This window comes from Rhinolophus sinicus, linkage group LG01, assembly GCF_036562045.2.
Source record: "Rhinolophus sinicus isolate RSC01 linkage group LG01, ASM3656204v1, whole genome shotgun sequence".
Lineage (NCBI taxonomy): Eukaryota > Metazoa > Chordata > Mammalia > Chiroptera > Rhinolophidae > Rhinolophus > Rhinolophus sinicus.
In genome coordinates, this window is record NC_133751.1 from 24705133 (window position 1) to 24717242 (window position 12110).

The 12110-nt window shown below is 36.6% G+C and overlaps 1 pseudogene; it reads right to left on the reverse strand.

The window, feature by feature from the left end:
* Positions 1-211: 211 nt before the first annotated feature.
* Positions 212-618, reverse strand: LOC109447503 (large ribosomal subunit protein eL27; annotated as a pseudogene).
* Between the last annotated feature and the right edge of the window lie 11492 nt (positions 619-12110).

Consider the following 12110-nt stretch of genomic DNA (forward strand, 5'->3'; position numbering starts at 1 on the left):
TATATAATTTATTAGTTATGACATATGTATACACTTGGGAAACCATCACTGCCCTGTCTTGACTATGCAGCTTTATATTAAGTCTTGAAATCAGGTAGGGTAAGTCCTCCAATTTGATTCCTCTTTTTCAAAGGAGTTTTGGCTATTCTAAGTCCTTTGAATTTCTTTTCTTTTCTTTTTTCTTTTTTTAACTGTTAATGACAAACAAGAACTAAAACTGCAGCTTCTGGAAAAACCCTTTGTTCTTGCCAGCCTTGTACCTCTCTTCAAACTTGACCTTGGCCTCCTATCAGGCCTTGCATTTCAGAGCAGGGTCTCTGAAGACATGTTTGTTAACTGACAGTTTGTCCAAGGGGATATCCACAGAGTACCTTGTGGGCATGCGGTGATTGTAGTTATAAACTTTTACAAAAGATTTGATCTTTGACCTCTTTGCAATTGTCTTCTTGCCCATGGCAGTTGTCACTTTTCAGGGACAGCGGTCAATTCCAGCCACCAGAGCATGGCTGTAGGGGCAGTCTGAGGTACTGTCATCTATGTTCTTCACAATGACCGCTTTGCGTCAGGAGTAGCATCCAGAACCAGCACCACTTTTCCGGGTTTCATAAACTTGCCCATTTTCACAGCAGCCATTGGGGCCTATAGCAGAAAGGGCTCCAAGTCCTTTAAATTTCCATATACATTTTGCAATCAGTTTGTCTATCTCCATGTGCAAATAAAGATTGCTGGGGATTTTGATTGGGGTCTATTCAATCTATAGATCATTTAGGGGATAATTAACTTCCTAGCAATTTTCAGTCTTCTTTACAAAATTTCTATTTTTCTATCAAGTATTGAGAGAGATATATTAAAATCTATGAATTAAAATTGTGGATTTGCCTATTTATTGGAGTTCTATCACTTTCTAGTGTCATGTATTTTGAAGATCTGTTATTAGGTGCATAAGCATTTAAAATTATTATGTCCACTTGATAAATTAAACCTTCTATCATTATGAAATCACTTTTGTCTCTGGTAAGATTATTTTCTTTGAAATCAACTTTGTCTGATTTTAAAATAGTCACTCCAGATTTCTTTTGATCAGAGTTAGCATGGTGTGTGTTTTTATTCTTTTACTACTAACCTATCCGTTACTTGATATTTCAAGTACATTTCTTGTAGGCAGCATACATAATGTCTTGCCTTTTTCTATAATCTAAAAAACCTCTGCTTTTTACTTGATATATTATGAGTATTTACATCAAATCTGATTAATATGATTAGGTTTCCTTCTTCCTATTTTTTTTCTATTAGTTTCATCTTTCATATTTCTTTTCCCTTTTTTTCCACCTTCTTTATTATAAACTAAATATTTATCTGAATCTACTTTATCTCTTTTGTTGGTTTATTAGTCATAATTCCTTGTCTTTTTCTTTCAGTGAGGATTTTTATTGCTTTAGGATTTATAGTACTCATCTTTAATTTATCAGTCTACTTTCAAGTGATATGCACTTCCTAAATAGCATAATATCCTTATAATAGTATATTTTCTATTCTCTGCTTCACCTTTATGCTATTGTTGTTATATGTTTTACCTTTACATATGTTATGAACCCACACTATGTTGTTCTTTTTGTTGGAACAGTCAATGATCTTTTGAAGTTATTTTTTTGTTTTTTTAATTATTTTTTTCAGTTACTAGTGACATTTAATATCATTTTATATTCATTTCAAGTGTACAACATAGTGGTTAGACATTTATGTAATTTGTGCAGAAAAAATAATAATACATTTAGAAGAAGACAGGGAAAAATGCAACTTGCTAATCTTTCTGCTTTCCTTTTCCCAGTTCTTCATCACATTTCCATTTTGCCAACAATAAAATTCTTTCTAAGAGTGCAAATTGAACTAAATTCTAGGCTAGAATATTGGTATTTATCTCTTACTGGCTTAGGAAGTGTATATGTACTCCAGACAGAATTTAATACATTATTTAATCAAGGAATACAACTGTTTTGCATGCAAAGTGAATTTGGGGAATTACATTCACCAGTGTCTGAGAATTCTTTACAAGTACCATATGTGGTTTCAAATATGAGCAAGAAATGTTGAATGAGGATAATATGATTTCCAAATACTCTATCTTGTTTAGTGAAGGAAGTATAGATTAGACTTTACTGAATCTTGATAGACTAACAAATGAATTTATCCCACTATTAAACATGCATTATCATAGAGCCAAGATAAGTAAAAGAGACTTCAAGCTGTCACAGCTACTTTCAGGGCAGATACAAACCTCTTCTATAGGCTTCCCCCACTGCCCTTTTTTTCAGTTTTTTTCTCTTGTTTTTTGTTTTAACTAAGAACCTGAAATATTTTCCAACTCTACTGCCCTGATTTGGCACTTAGCAAAGTATTAAATCCTCAGGATTTGTAAACAAGTTTTCTAGTTAGTTTACAAAGTACAGAAATGGTTCTAACAGTGTTTTAGAATTAAAAGTAACAGCATGTCAGCAAACTGAAAGTCTGACTATAGTTACCCTCACCCCTTTTCCAGATCCTACTCAAATGTCACCTTCTCTTCCCTGACACCCACATTCAGAGTGGCATCTCCTTCCCTGCTATCTGCCACTACCACGTGCGCTAAGGCTGATAAACTCATGAAGAAAAGGAATTTATTCCAAGATAAATTTGCATTGCAGTTTACCAGAAGGTTAGAGATTTCCTGGCTCAACAAATTCAACCAAAGCAACCAAGTTAGCCAGAGGGGTCGACAATTACTTCATCCACAATTTCAATACTTGAGTCACTCTGGAAGACAGTCCAGTAGGCATGACCTGGTTCAAAAGGTCGTTCCTTGGCTAGTTAAATGCAGAGCGCCTTGATTACAGGCCCCTAAGGCTGACAAGATAATTCCAAAACCAGAATTGGGGCCTGTCTCAAAAGGACGGGGAATACATAATGGGCCAATGTCACTGCATCTTTTATTTGACAATTCCTCAGGCGCTGCCTACCAGTGCCCTCTGCTTTTTATCCTCAGATGTTATTTAAGTTGCATTTTATCATGCAACTTTTGATGAATGTATTCATATTTCATCTTTCCTACTAAACCGTTAGCACCTCCAAGGTGAAAATAACATGTCTTTAAATCACCTACATTGCCTTGTACAAAGGAAGTGCTCAAAAAATAACAAGAAATTCTAATTTCTTAAAGGTTTGTTTTACATTCAGTAAAATCACTTTCTAGGGTTTTCCATCACTTATTTTTGAAACCTCTTAAAAGCCAGGTTTTTAATATTTGCAGCTGCTTGCTCTTTCTGCAATATTTCATATTTCCTTGGCAAGAGAAGCTGCTGGAGTAGCTGCTGAACACAGGGAAAATGTGTCAACAAATCAGGAGCTTAGCATTCACATAGGACTTATTTTAATCTTAAATATTTACTTCACACTCTAAAGATACCAGCTATCACCAAGTAATGAAACTGTGCCCAACAAACTATGGGATCTGGGCTCCAAGAGTCAAGTTCTGTCTGGCCATTTTCGATTTTCCACGAAAAAACCACACATTAGACCCAGGTTCTAACCATCTATACTGAACAAAAGGCTCTGTCCAAGTGGTTTATCAAGCAGAACCCCAGAGGCATGTCTCTCACAGCTGCGCTGCACAGACAAACATTTGTCTGAAAGGCAAGCAATGTAAACATCACGCCTGCCTTTTACACTAACTGGCTCTTTCACTCTGGGTATTGTTTACTGCCTTTGGTCTTCAGTTTCCTCTCCTGTGAAATGAAGATGCTACGTAGAACAGAACATTTCTATGGTCCCTCTCAACTCTAACCTCTGAATCTATGTTTCTATGGATCTCATCTTCAAATGAGCACCAAAGTATTCTTTACACCTAATAATTAAAATGGCTAACATTTACTTAGTTCACACTGAACTAGGCTGAACGTTTTACATAGCTTCTGTTGTTATTTGCCACAATCTTATCATGTAGCTATTAATATGCTATGTGAAATTTATATGAAATTAATTTCCTATGTAAAAAAAAAATGAAGCTAAAATCTATTTATGAAAAAAACTGAGGTTGCAACTAAGTAGCAATTTACCTAAGATCACAATGCTAAGCGTTTCAGGTTCAGGATTCATATCCAAGTCCATCTCACTCTAGAGCTTGAGCTATAATTGCTATATAATCCGCAGCCTTGCAAATGTCCATGGTCCCCATACATTCAGCCGTGTTAAATCAGTAGACGAGAGTAAATCAATAGATCAGTAAGTGCCTACGCTGCTGACTAAAGACAGTGTTTAAGAGCTTTGAGCAAAGGTCAATCAAATATCCACAAGTATTTTAATACTACAGCATGGATCTCTCTTTACTATAGCACATAATCGTTTCCCCAAGCTAACTATTTCACTCTTTACCATGATGTTCAAATGACTGGAGTGTGAAATATAAGTAGCTGAGAAAGATAAGTAAGTGAGAAACCGTCATGAAGCCCACCATCATCCATGGAATGTCTATTTCCCTGGGTTGTGTTTGTCTGGAATGAAGCAGGAGATTTCAATCTTAATTACTTAAAAGTAATAGTTGGTTTTTATAGGTGATATCTCTGGAAAGAAAGATCAAATCTGTGTTTGGTCATACTTTGGGCTGAAACAAGGCCTTACGTCAAACAAAATGGTACAAAAGTAATTGTCACCCTCATTTTCTCAATGCTGTGCACAGTTCCCTCTTTCAGTTGTGCTTCTTCTCCCTTCTCAGGATTTATACTCTCATCTTCTGTCCTTTTAAAAATCTGTTCTTGAAAACCATTGCAACACATAAACATTTCATGGTATTCAAGAATGAAAACAATTAAAAGGTATTAGTCTGTGCTGAGACAGTCTGTGCTAACATGGCTTAATTAAGAATATAGACAAGCTATGTCAACATGAATTAGTTGTTTGTTCCAGGAAACTTTACTTGGAAAAAATAAAGCTATAAACCAACTTAAAATACAAAAAGAATGGAAGGAAGGGAAGGAGGTAGGTGGGGGGAAGAGGAGAGGAGAGGAGAGGAGGGGAGGGGAGGGGAGGGGAGGGGAGGAGAGGAGAGGAGAGGAGAGGAGAGGAGAGGAGAGGAGAGGAGAGGAGAGGAGAGGAGAGGAGAGGAGAGGAGGAGGAAGAAAAAGAAACTTTGCTGTTTGCTTCAGGAAATTCCCTCATATCAATTATCAGGGACATGAGTCCACTCACCTTTGCAAACACTTGCTTATCACACCAAGTTTATTTATCAAGGCTTGTTTCAATATCTTCACTTCACAGGGTCCACCAATTCTAAACTATTATATCACAAATGTTGTCCAATGCAAAACAATTCATCTTGAAAGACCAACCTCAAACCACTTAAGCTCTGACCCCAAAGCCCTAGAGTTATACCACTCTGGCTTCCTTCTTGTGAGATGCTGCTAGGACTGGCCAGATGGTGGTCTCCCTTACTGCAGTAAGTTCCAATAAATGTAGCTTTGTTTTATTAATAGGTTTCCTGGTGATTTGGGGAAGAGTCCAACAATAGTACTACATGTAACATGATATAACTTGTTTTTCTAGGTCACAGAAGCCTGGAAATAAAACTTTCAAGGAACAATATACTCTGACATCTTAGTGGCAAAAACTAGAATCAAATATGCCCATCTAGTCATAATTGAAGAACCTCGAGTTCTCCAAAAACTATTTCTAGAAGACCTGAGAGGTGTTTCAACTGTACTCGTGAACAAATCTCCTCACTGCTGAGCCTTCTGCTGTATGAGTATTCAAACTTAAATCAAAGAAATAGCACTATAACCAGAATCCCTGATCAGGCTTCTCCTTTGGCTTCGGAAACTATTGGCACCCACTGAAGTCATTAACCCCCTGCCCACCAGTTAGGTCATTGCCGTTTCAGCCTTCTGAACATGATCTTGTGCCCAATGCTGGCCAAAATCTGTGCTGTTAATATCATTGACTCCAGGGCTAAAGTTGGGGAGGATTCCCAGTGGGGGGTATAGTCAAAACCACGAGTTCAACTGTATAAGCCAATACCTGCTCCACATATGTTATAACCAGTAGGAGGCCACACATCATCATTATTGATGAACATTTGGACAATCAGGAAAATAAAAAGAATACAAAGAATCAAAAAATATGTCCATTGATTCCATCTTTCATGTATACAACAAATATTTGAGTGTCTCCTGTCTATGACAAAAAGGAATTCACTAATGGCGTTATAGTGTTGGTATTTATCCAGTAGTTTTGGCATCTGTTCATTCACCTCCTATTGACTCAGCACCTTCCACGTGTCACAGACAGTGTAGCACTGGCAATAAAATAAATAAGACAGATAGTCTTCACCAAGCCAAAGGCAGAATAGAGAAATAGATAATGAAATAATGAGAACACAAAATGATAAATTGAATGCAGGGGGAGTAGAGAATGACATAAGGGCAGAAAAAAAGGTAAATAAATGAAAATTGAAAACCAAAGAAAGCTTCCTGTAATAAGTGATCTGTGAGGGTTCAGCAGCAAAAGAGAACATCAGTATTTAAGGAACAAAAGATCAGTACGACCCAGTGTATCACGTGAGTCAAGACAATAGGAAATACGTGGAGCTACAGTCTGGGCAACAGACCATGGAAAGTCCTGTTGAAAAGTTTGAGATTTATTTTCGGGGGGGAAAAGGAAGACTATTGATGGCTTTGACCAGGGGCATAAATCTATCAAATTTTCACAGTGGTTACTCTGATGACATTGTAGAGAATGAGAGGGAAGCAAATAGGAGGCAGGAAGACCTACTAAGAAGCTGTGGAAATGACTCAATTAAAAATTAAGGTCTCCTGAACTACTGTGGTGGTAATGATGATGAAAAAAAAGATGGGACAGATCTGAGAGACAGGGAGGAAAGAGAATTGATAGACCGTAGTGATTGGCTGATGGGAAGTCAATGTTCTCAACAGATAAGTCAAGTCACATAATCCTTAGCTTAAAACGCTGCATTGACTCCAGTATCACTCAAAATGAAAGCTAAAGTCTTTACAATGGGCTATAAGGCTGACAAAGTCTATACCACACACCCCTATCCTAACCCCATTGCCCCTCTGACTTCGCCTCCTACTGCCCTCCGACCTCACCCACACCAATTTCCTTGTGTTGCTCAAACATTCTAGGCATGATCTTGCCTCACAACCTTTGCTCTCGCTATTTGTGCTTCCCAGATAGCCTATGCTTCATACTCTTGCCTTCTTCAAGTTTTTGTTTAAATATAAACTTTTCAGTGACACCTGCCCTGACCATACTAATACAAATTTCAACCTCCACGAAACTAGTCTCAAGTATTCTCCTTCATCACTATCACTTTTTTATTTACAGCATACAATAATGTACTTATTTATTTTGGTTATTGTGTATCTCCCACTTCTAGTATGCAAGCTCCTTAAAGGCAGGGATTTTTGTCTTGCTTTGTCCACTGCTGTATCCCAGTTCCTGGGACAGTTGGGATGTGGTACTCAATCAATATTTATTGGCTGAATTAATGAGCAAACCCCATGTCTGTAGTCCGAGCAACTGGTCACATGGTAGCTCAAATACTGAGATAGGAAGCATGACAGGTCGGAAAGGTCTGCATAGAGAAGGTTATGAGTTCAGTTTGGGATCATACTGTACCACAGCTATAATATTATAAGCATGACACTTTCATATAAATGAAAACTGCTAGTAAAATTTCAACTTTTCTTAGAACAACAGGAGCTATGTACTCTTTTCTAAGAGAACAACATTCAGAATTCAGAGTTATTCTCATTGATGGGGCATCTGCACTGGTTTCCTGCAAGTCAACAAACATCAGTAAGGCGCAGCGCATCAACAGACATTGAAAATATGCCAGTATCTCTGCACTGTTCAATTTGGCACAGGGCACATTATACTCAGAATAGAAATAAATACATTTTGAGGACTCTATTTCAGGTCTTGTATATCTAGACAAAGGTTTAAATAATCATCAGATACTGTTGAGGTAATTTACTCAACTTCATCTAGCAAGGGTTAACACTTTTTTCCAAAATTCTAAGTCAGGTGTCAAAGAGATACGTTAATGGAGAATATGATGGAGTATAAAGCAGATAAAATGCTACAGGTGCAATTAAATTCTTGGTACCTAAATCTGTTTTAATTTGGTAGCAATTTAGAAACCCCAATCAACTCTGAATCGTGTTTTGCAGCCCCAGCTAGGAACAAATTTTCATAAATCCACACTTTTCAAATTTCAGCATGCACCAGTCACCTTGCTAATCAGGCTCGTTATTGCTGGTCACCAAACTTGAAGTTTCTGATTCAGTAGGTCTTGTGTGGGCCCCAAGAATTTGCATTTCTAACAAATTTGCAGGTATTATAAATGCTGCTCATCCAGGAAACACACCTTGAGGATCACTGTAGGTCGACAAGACTTTCCTGAGCCATTTTTTGACCAGTTTGACCATTTCCACTGGGCTCTTTGCTGACTCCCAACGGAAGTTTGTTGAATTCAATATCTGAATGCACAACCAAATGGTATAAAATTAATTCAAATTATTTTTTAAACTTTGACTTAATTTGATTCCATTCTGATATTTTTCTCAGTATAGTCTGTCAGGCATTTGTTTTTCATTTTGTTTTGCAGTTTGGGGTTGAAATGGAAGTGAGCATTTACATTTGTATAAGTGGGTAAATGTTCATTGCTGAGCTCAGTACTATACTAAGTGCATTATGCTTCCTCTCTTAGATGACTTGTTTTCTTCTAAAGTGAGTAATTGTCTCATTTTCAATTTGCTTAGTTTTCTATGGCCTATCACTAATGTGATAGGTCTTTCAAATACTTATTATAATATTTTCCAAATGATCAAACACATCAGATGATCAAATAGCACTTCTTTTTCCCCCTAAACACCCCACTCTATCTTCCTGGTCCAATCTGACAGGTAGTTTTCTGGGTTTGCTGCACAATTGTTATCCGAAAACTTCCTTTGTTATTTTCTTGTGTTGGATCCACTATTTCCTAATCCCATGCCTTCCTATTTCTTGATTTGCTTTCCTACATTATTTAAGCACATACTCCAGTGGCATCAAAAGAAAGGCGACAGGTGAAGTAAATTTTGAGTTGTTGCATGCCTGAAAAATGCTGTACTCTTGATTAGCTGAGTACAGTATTTTAGACTAAAATTGCTTTTCATTTCAATTTTTGAAGGCTGTGTTCTATTGTTTTCTAACTTCTGGTGTTGCTGGTGAGAATTCAGATGCTCTTCTGATTTTCTTTTTCTTTTATGTGACTTTCAACTTTTCTCTCTTAAACTCTTAGTATCTTCTCTCACCAGCTGTTCCGAACCTTCACATTAATGTGCCTTATTGTGAATCTTTTCTCATGGTCTGGGCACTGAGTGGGCTATTTCAGTCCAGGGACGCACATGTTTCAACTCTGAAGAATTTTCTTATACTGTTTATTTGGCAATTTCCTATATATGTCTGTGGAACTCCTGTTAAGGAGATCTTGGAGATCTTCTATTAATCCTTTAAATATCTTATCCTTTCCAATTTCCCATCTCGTTGTCTTTAATAAAAAAAAAGCCTTATACGTACTTTTTGCAACTTTATCTTCCAACACTTCTACTGAATTTTTATTTTAATTAATTAAATTTTATTTTACATACAATTTAATTAATTAATTTAATTATTTTAATAAAATATTTGTTTTATGTTTAATTTCCAGGAGCCTTTCTTATTCCCTTTCAGAGCACTCTCTGAAATCTTTGGGATAATTAATTATAGCTTTAGATAGTCTCTGCTGCTCCATGTATTATTCCTTTCTCATCCAGCTTCTTCTTTTTTATTTTATTTTTTTTATTATTTGGTTATTTGGTTTATCTTTCATTTGGAAGCTATTTTTCTACATCAGCATATCTCGCACATTAACCTGCATCAGAGTCACCTGAAAAGCTTATTAAAGCCTAGGTTACAAGGCCCCATCCCCAGAGTTTCTGATTCAGTAGTTATGGGGGAGGGGCAAAACATTTGTATTTCTAACAAGACCCCAGGGGCTGCTGATGCTACTTGTCCAGAGATCAATCTTTGAGAACTATTATTTGGAGTTATATGGGGTTGTATGCCTTAAAGAATGAAGATGCCTTGTTTGCATAAAGATTAAAAACCTGCTGTTCGGTCCTCTGCCCAAACCCTTCCTCAGCACAAGCCCTGGGGCCTCAGTTTTAACCAACCCCAGAATTCAGTACTTTGAGGATTGGCATCAGGAAGGTAGTGATATAAAATTTTGCAACATATTCCACATCTTGAAAAACAAATTGCTGTGCAAATAAAATATGTAACGTGCGATATTATAATGCTATGATAATTCCAAAATGTGTGCTTGTAAAATAGAATTTTCATAGAAAAGATCAGAGAATAAATTACCAAGAAGTTTCCAGAAAGTGCCCAGGATTTAGGATGTAGCTCTGACTTTAGCTACTGTAATCTAAAAGAATGAGCAAATTGCATAATGCATCCTGATTATTCTTTATTAGCTATTGAAATCTTCCTGGTGATGAGTGGAAGTTTGAAAACTGAGTTTCAGCCACCCAGTGATGATGACACTGAGCAATCTGGAAATTATGTATCACCAGAAGAAAAAGGGCACTAAGTGCATACTTTAAAAGTGTCTATCTCATAAAAGATACCGTTTATACTTTTCTCTTTTCATTGGCTCCAATACTTGAAATCCCAAACTCTGCAATGGTCAAAAATAAGACAAACAGCTCTGTCTAGTGGCAAATTTGATCATTGCAGCCAAAGTCAAAAATACTACTCACGTCAGACCCTTTTTAAAAAAAAATGTGTCTAAAACTTGGCAAGCAACCTTGACAGGAGGTGTCTGTTTTCTCCCAGCTCAGGAGACACAATGGAGAAACCCTTAAAGCCATCAGTCAGGTCATCCCCTTTGAGATTTTCTCAGCAGTTAAGAGAGACAGGTGCAAAACCCAGCTCAGTAATTTACTTTAAAAGGAAAATATTTTTATTTGTGAAATTGTGCTTTTTAGATAACTGTGTCCAAAATATAAGTACACACCTTAGCCTGCTCTTATCGTTACTCTCTTTTCTTCCCCCCACCCCCCGCCTTTAAGAGAAATCTGGAATTGAACCATAATTCAGAATCCTGTCATTATATGGCAGAGAACCACCCCATGCCAGCTGGGATGCCCTGCCTTTGACAGTTGTGTCCACAAAGCACTCCAGCAAGTGAATAGAACACCATATGGAAAAATGAAGAACAGCAGCTATTTGCTCCTGGTTCCCCAACAAAGCATCCAGAAGACAGTGGTCTTTTTCTTGCAACCACTAGTATATCGGGGCAGAATCTTACTATTTTTCATACCTTTTCACTTCCAAAAATAATGGGAAGTATCGTGCAATAAATAAAAAAGAATAAATAAAATCAAGTAAAAAAAAAAAAAAAAGTGAGGAACCCAACCATGGACTAAGACTGGGGCCCATGGTACTTCTGGGTGTGGAATGGGAAAGATATTTGCTGAATTGAATTAAAATTGATTGGACATGGAGGATGAGGATTGGGTTGCTTTTTAATACATAACAGTTACAACATATTGAGCCTATGGTTGAACCCCCAAAGTAAAATGATCAAAGGGTTAAAATATCACGTGTTTTCTAAATATTCAAGAGTATAACTAATATTGAAGAAGTCAATTAGAAAATTACAGTATAACATATACTCAAGATATATTCCAGCATTAAAAGAACATTTACTTTCTGAAGATAAATGCTTGTTGTCAAAAAAATTACAGTACCAAAAATTATAAATAATATAAAAAGCAGCCATAATACAAAATTTACCAACAAGTGCTATTAACATTTAGTGTAATTCTTTTAAAATGTTATTCCTATGGGAAAAGAAGCTATTTGCATTCTGAGGGGAGCAGTTATTCTTTTGTATGCATTAATATTATGCACATGGGCACAGACTCATGGTAAACGTAAGCCTTTTGATTTAAAGTGCAATTTAAAACAGGTTATACTTGAAATATATCAAAAGGATGCATTGGTGGAGACATTCCACATTATGAGGTCAAAAATGT